The following is a 6,889-nucleotide window of genomic DNA, read 5'->3' on the forward strand; positions in this document are numbered from 1 at the left end:
CCCATTCATGGTGATAACTGATCTGACAATAAAAATTAACCCAACTAATAAAGCTAATGCCTTAAGTTCACTATCCCTTTTTCCTCTTTTCATGAGGAAAAAGGAGAAATCTCTAGGTGTTACTGTGTCATTACCCTTTAATATTTTTCTCCTTTAGAGACAGGGTCTCGCTGTGTCACCCAGACGAGTGCAGTGGTGCGATCTCAGTTCACTGCAACCTCCACCTCCCAGATTCAAGCAATTCTCGTGCCTCAGCCTCGCGAGTAGCTAGGATTACAGGCATGCGCCACAACACCCAGCTAATTTTTGTATTTTTAGTAGAGACGGGGTTTTGCCATGTTGGCCAGGCTGGTCTCAAACTCCTGGCCTGAAAGTGATCTGTCCGCCTCAGCCTCCCAAAGTACTGGGATTACAGGCATCAGCTACCACACCCAGCCCCTCCATTCATTTAAAGAGAAAAATATCCAAAAGCAAATTAGTCTTTTTACTACAGTGGAATCTTGAAACTAAAGTCCCAGTGTGACATATCCCAATCGGTGTTTTTTTCCACTCATCTAGTTTTTTTCTCTCCTAAAAGCAGTAGCATGAAAAAGCTGGGATCCCTGAAGAGATATCTATACTAAAAACTCCTCTTCAAATTTTTTTTACCATGTTTTATTTAATTATTAAATCACAATTGTAACATTTAGCCTAAGAAAGTAGGAAAATGTCTTACTTTATACCCTTAAGCATTTATTATTTAACTATAAAACTTTTGTCTTTCCAGAAGTACACTGCAACACAACCATTCTGGGAATTAATTTGAGGGTGAGTTGTAACTTACAGTTCTAAATACCCACATTTTAGTATTTAAAAGTAGTTGGGTTGGGTGCCATGGCTTATATCTATAATCCCAACACTGCTTGAGGCCAGGAGTTCAAGACCAACCTAGACAACATGGTGAGACTCTGTCTCTACAAAAAAATTTAAAAATCAGCTGGGCATGGTGGCACACGCCTATAGTCCTTGCTTTGGGGAGGCTGAAGCAGGCCCAGGAGTTCGAGGCAACGGTGAGCTACGATTGTGCCACTGCACTCCAACCTGGGTAATGAGACAGATCCTGTCTCAAAAAGTAAAATAAAAGTAGACTGTATTATTTTATGTCCGGCCTCTCTAGGATCCTAATAGAAATATTATGAATAGACTTTATTAATAGGTTGCCAAATTTCATGTAGTCTTCAAAGTTATTCTTTAGTGACTTGGAGGACAGATCAATAAATACATGATCCATACTTTCTAAAACACATACTGTAAAAAGAATACAATTTGTAAGTTCCATTCATTTACCAAACATTTACTGAATATCTAATGTGTCCCATGAATTATGCCAGATAGCAGGAATGAAGACTCCTACTATCAAGAAACATCACTCCTCAATTAGAGAAACTCAGATGAAAAGAGCAAACAATGCAGGTGTGTTGCCCACCACTTCACTAACTGGAAAACTAAAGTTGGACAAACTTACATTTCAAATACTCCTTTTTGTTGTTGTTTTTTGTTTTGTTTTGTTTTGAGACAGGGTCTCACTCTGTCGCCCAGGCTGGAGTGCAATGGCTCACTGCAATCTCTGCCTCCTGGGTTCAAGCGATTCCCCTGCCTCATCCTCCCAAGTAGCTGGGATTACAGGTGCTCGCCACCACGCCTGGCTAATTTTTATATTTTTAGTAGAGATGGGATTTAACTGTGTTGGCCAGGCTGGTCTCAAATTCTGACCTCAAGTGATCCACCTGCCTCGGCCTCCCAAAGTGCTGGGATTACAGGTATGAGCCACTGCGCCCAGCCTCAAATTTTCCTAATACGTACTTCAGCCTTTAACCAAAAGCAGAACACAGCAGTTACATTCCCTGTCAAAATTATTACAAGGTTGTCAGAGAATTGTTTCTACTTATCCATAGATAAGATTTTTCTTAGGGAAAAAATGAAACCTCTTTCTACCACAGTAATTTGATTCAGCATCCAAACCACTTGAATTTAAGCCTGACAAACGGGGATGAATGTTCAATGATCAACGTCAGGCTTAACTAATTTGTAGACAGATTCCAATCACCTTAGGCTAAGCTGTCTCTCCATCAATTCAATAAACATACCCCTACTTTTTTTCTTTTTACCACGGATTCATAATATAGTTTGTTGTTTTTTTTAAACTAATCTTATCTGGACTGTGCTAGCAGAAAAGGAAATCTGTCCATGTCAGGCCTAAGCTAGGTTAAAGTATCTTTAAGGTCTAAGGAGGGTTGTGGTTGGGAAAATCCCAGGGAAGAACCAGTGGAACTGCGGAAAGCAAGAGATTACAACAACTGCATGAGAAGATTTAGGAGTTTTTAGCTTATCAGGGCCATAGATAAATGTTTAGGGCACTGGGCCATTTCTCCTCACCTTTAATACAGAGAAAATATTACACCTGCCTTTGTACAGCAGCAGTTAACTCATAGGGAACCTTAACAGTGGCTATTTTTTCCTCTCCCCATCAGCAACTGTTGGAGGAAAAAGCACAAGTTAGAATCTAGGTAAATCTGGGTAAACTTTTATATAAAGGCTGAGGAAAATAAATTCCCACAATGCCAAACTACTATAGTAGTGGTTTGCAAGTTCTTGGACCCAAGATAACAAGACACCCCTCTTCTTCAGAACCTTGTGGGGGTAATGACTATGGGCTCAATGTCTCAGGAAGGTATCTCTCAAAAGGTAATAAACAAAGCCCAACATGTAAGTGGATTTTGTATATATGTTCTAACCAAATGCTTTCACAAATGCCACTTTTAAGATAAAAACATTTTATACTGGGGGCAAAAGCACTCATATTTATTTTAGTTCATAACTTCCCAGTCTTCAATCATCCAAGTACCACTTTCAGAATTATCTTCATCCACCTGTACTATTTACCTAATATTGGCCTTTGAATTGACTTACTTTTCTTGTCCTTTATTTTTTAGCAATTATATCTGTGAAATCAGTTTTGAGATGTTAAGTTTTTCTCCTAATTTAAATTAAATGAACTTGTTTCATTCAAATATGTATGTGTGTGAAAATTTTGGGAGAATTTTTTAATGTTCATTTGCTTATCAAATTATCTTGCATATGTGACAGTACCAAAGTTTGGGAAACAATACCAATATGGTACATATTATTTTATTAAAAGTGCTCGGTGAGGGTGGGGGATAAATTGGGTGATAAAGAGGATGGAATTTTTGCCATTTTGCCTATGCTTTCTACCTCACCAGCAGTGTTTGACATTCCTATTATGGGTGCTTGCACTGCACAGTATGTATAAGACCTCAGGCTTCACAACAGATTTTACCCACATCTAGGACAGGGCCCCCAATACATGCTCAAATGTGTCAATCCCAACATTTTTATAGTGCCACATAGTTCACAGTTGGGTAGGTAGAACCACCATTTTACAGAGGAGGAAACTAAGGCTCACTTTCTCAATGTCACACTGCTAGTATATAGCAGAAATGGTACTTTGGTCTAAGTTTCTAGTATTTCTACATCACTATGCTTCATCAGTCTCCCAAAACCAACAAGAGGCAAGAAACCAGGGATATAGAAACCAGCTATTCACTTGCTGCCTGGGTTCTAATCCTGGCTCCACCATGTACCAGCCATGTAAATTTGGGCAAGCTTTGCCTTTCTATATCTCAATTTCCACGTCTATATATTGTGGCTACTAGTAGTATCTATCTCACAGGCTTGTTTTAAAGATGACAATAGTATCTATCTCGTAGGATCATGTAAAGGGCCTGAAACATTGCCTTGTAACATGCTAAAAGCACTACATTAAATATTTGCTATATTATTTATTGATTACTCTCCATGGACCACGCACTTTATACACATTACCTCATTTAAGCCTTCCAAAAACCTGCGAGGTAGGTATCATTAGTTCCATTTTACCTTTGAGGAAATTCAAGCCCAGAAAGCTTAAGGAATTTTTTTTAATCCCTAAACTAGTAGGTGACAAAGTAGGGATTTAAACTCAGGCCCAATTCTAACAACTCTGTGAGACACTCAATGAAGGTCACAGGCACCCCTGTGATAAGACCTGGGCCTCTTTCATATACCAACATAAGATATACTTCGATTTTAACCAGTTGCACGCAACAACAACAAAAAAGGCACTAAACAGATGTGATGGTTTTCAACATAGGAAATACCCTAATGTCCCATTACTTTAGGATATGGTCACAGGTGTCAGAGTCAAATACTGAATGAATCTTAATATATCAGAAATTGTAGGTACCGTTTAAGGCATTGCCTGATTCCTTACAATCTTAGCATGTAAGCAAATATCAACAACATGGAAAGTGATTCAGAGTTTGAAAAGTGGCTGTTTCCCTGACTGAAGATCCCAACATCTCCAGTCTGGTGGCTGACACTTTTGCTCTGGGCTAGGCTTTGCCTTGGCTGAATAGGCATAGGAGGGACTGGTTCTCAAGCTCGCCCCCTGCCCCAGGTGGATGATCCAGGAAACTAAGCAGCAGGAGAAAAACTATCTTAAGCTGTCTTCACTGACAGAGAGATTCAAGCCAGCTGGGGCTTGTCCTTTTCTTTTTGAAGCCTCCTCCACTTGCCAAGCCAATTGCTCAGGTCTCCCTTCTGCCACATCGTTCCCAAAGTGACTCTTGAGACAGGGTCTCAAGAGACTTCCGTGAGCCAACGCGGGCAAATATCTGGGCTCAGTGCTCACTCCATCCCCACAAGAAGTGAAGTAAGACACTGGTTCAAGTCCCATTCTGCCTAAAAGAAATAGGAAATGCCACCTCAAGCTCTCGTGGGCCACCTACACAGGTAGATCACCGTGTTTCTGACACCTGGGCGCCAGGGAATCCCCACCACCATGCTGACAGCCAAGTGCGACTGTCCCTCCCCTTCAGACACTCCTTCCCTGGCTGCCCAATACCCTAGGCGGCTCAGACGAGGGGCAACCGCCGCCCGCCTGGCCCCAGAGAACCCTCAAGTCGAAGGGGACGGGGTCCCCGCTTGCCCGTCCCTCCAGAGCTCCGCGGCCCCGACTCCCACCCCAAAGGCACAGACTTGGCTCCTGCCTGTGGGGTAGGTCTTCAGTCCCGAGGGCGAAGGCCGAGGCTGTGGCGAGAGGCAGGGAGAGGGAGGGGAGAGGCCGGCAGGGATTCGAACGACCCCTAAGAAAGGAAGAAGAGGACTGGGAGGGGCCGGGGAGTACCTGTCGAGACGGGACCCGCCGCTCCGAGTGACGCGCCCAGCAGTGCATTGTGGGGCCTGGGAGGGACCTTTCGGCTGGGCTGCGGCGCGTCCAACGTGGCTCGCGCCCGCGGAATCAAACCACGCCCCCGTTCCCTCAGCTCGCCCAGGCCAATCAGGTTCTGCAGGAAGGACACAACAAGCCTCCAGCTCCCGGGGCCCTCTTTAGTTCCACCCGCTCCAGGAGAGATTGGCAGCTTCTCTCGCACCTGCGCCAGAAAAATACAGAGTCCTCTGATGACAGAACTACGTGGACTTCAGAAATAGGGCCAATCTCTTCCGCTCGCCGCCCTGTATCTGCAGGCATTTTGTCTTTCACACGCGGCCCTACAGCAGACACTTATGAAGGGAACAGGAAGAAAAGCCCCCTCTGGGTGAGCAAGGAGAAGACCTGGCCCCGTCTGTTCCCACACACAAAAAGGAAACTAACCATGGCAGAGAAGTGCCAGATGCTGACCCTGCGACCCCTTCCAGCCTTCGCATCGGTCATGCATTATTAAACAGGCATTTCCTGACTGTTTACCATGTGCCAAGCACCGTGTTAAGCACGGGGTTACAGGAGTGGACATAACACTTGATGGAATTTAAGGAGTAATCGGAGCAAGAGACATTAAAGCATAAATAGTTACAGAATTATAAATTGTCAGTATTGGGAGGGAAAATTAGTGGGTGCAATGATCAATTAACTTTGGACTGTCAGGGAAGAGACCTCTGAATAAGTGCCTTTTAAGCTGCAGGCATATTAAAGAGCCTTAGAGAATGTTCCCCGCCAAGGAAATATTATGTGTGAGGTTGTTCGGGCATGAAAGAACTTCGTGTGCTCTAGGAACTAAAAGGAAGTCAGTGTGGATGGAGTGTGGGGAGCAAGGAGAAACTTTGCCCGTTGACCTTAAGATATCTTCCAAAATACAGCCTGAAATCTGTAATGTGGCCAATAAGAGCCAGCATGGTCTGGCCCTTGTCTCGTCTCAGCCCAAGGTCAATGGGCAGCTAATAAAAGACTATTAAGTAGGATCCTATTTGCATATTTAAGAATCACTCAGGCTGTTTGTGGAGAATAGTTTGGAAGAGGGCAAGAAGGGCTGCTAGAAGGCCATTTGGAGGCAGTTGCATCAGGCAAAGCCAGAAATGATGGTGGCTTGAACTAGTGTAATGGGAGTTAGAGACAGAAAGAGGTAGATAATTTTAAGATATGTATAAATTAGAAATGGTATCCAAGGGACTTCATAACGGATTGGTTTGCCGGGAAGGGTCAAGAAAGAGGAATATTAAGGATGACTCCTTAAGTAACTAGATGGATTAAGAAGCTATTTACTGACTCATGGAACACAGAAAGAGGAGCAAATGGTTTGGAATATGTTAAATTTGAAATGCCTATAAATGGAGATGTCAAGTAGATTTGGATATGTAGGTCTACAGTTCAGAAGAAAGGCCTGAACTAACATAAATTTTGTCCTAGATATATACTCAACATAAATGTATTCATATATTCACCAGAAAACATATGTATAAGAATGTTCATGAAATGAATAAACTTTAGAATATTCTGACTGGGCGTGATGGCTCACACCTGTAATCCCAGCACTTTGGGAGGCCGAGGGGGGGCGGGGGGTGGATCACTTGAGGT

At 43.1% G+C, this 6,889-nt stretch overlaps 1 protein-coding gene across 7 annotated transcripts in view; it reads right to left on the reverse strand.

Moving 5' to 3' along the window:
- SEC22A (SEC22 homolog A, vesicle trafficking protein) overlaps positions 1 to 5,347 on the reverse strand; it is a 70,261-nt gene extending 64,914 nt beyond the window's left edge. For 2 of the 7 annotated variants that reach the window (XM_054551391.2, XM_009238462.3), the window contains exons 1-2: positions 5,225 to 5,347; positions 2,416 to 2,513 (exon numbers count right to left, since the gene is read on the reverse strand). The gene's annotated coding sequence lies outside the window, so the exon portion shown is untranslated. Of the gene's footprint in view, positions 1 to 2,415; positions 2,514 to 5,087 lie in introns of all 7 variants that reach the window. The other 5 variants (XM_009238463.4, XM_063721726.1, XM_063721728.1 and 2 more) reach the window with 5 other exon arrangements.
- Positions 5,348 to 6,889: the final 1,542 nt, after the last annotated feature.

Source organism: Pongo abelii, chromosome 2 (genome assembly GCF_028885655.2).
Source record: "Pongo abelii isolate AG06213 chromosome 2, NHGRI_mPonAbe1-v2.0_pri, whole genome shotgun sequence".
Taxonomy (NCBI): Eukaryota; Metazoa; Chordata; class Mammalia; order Primates; family Hominidae; genus Pongo; species Pongo abelii.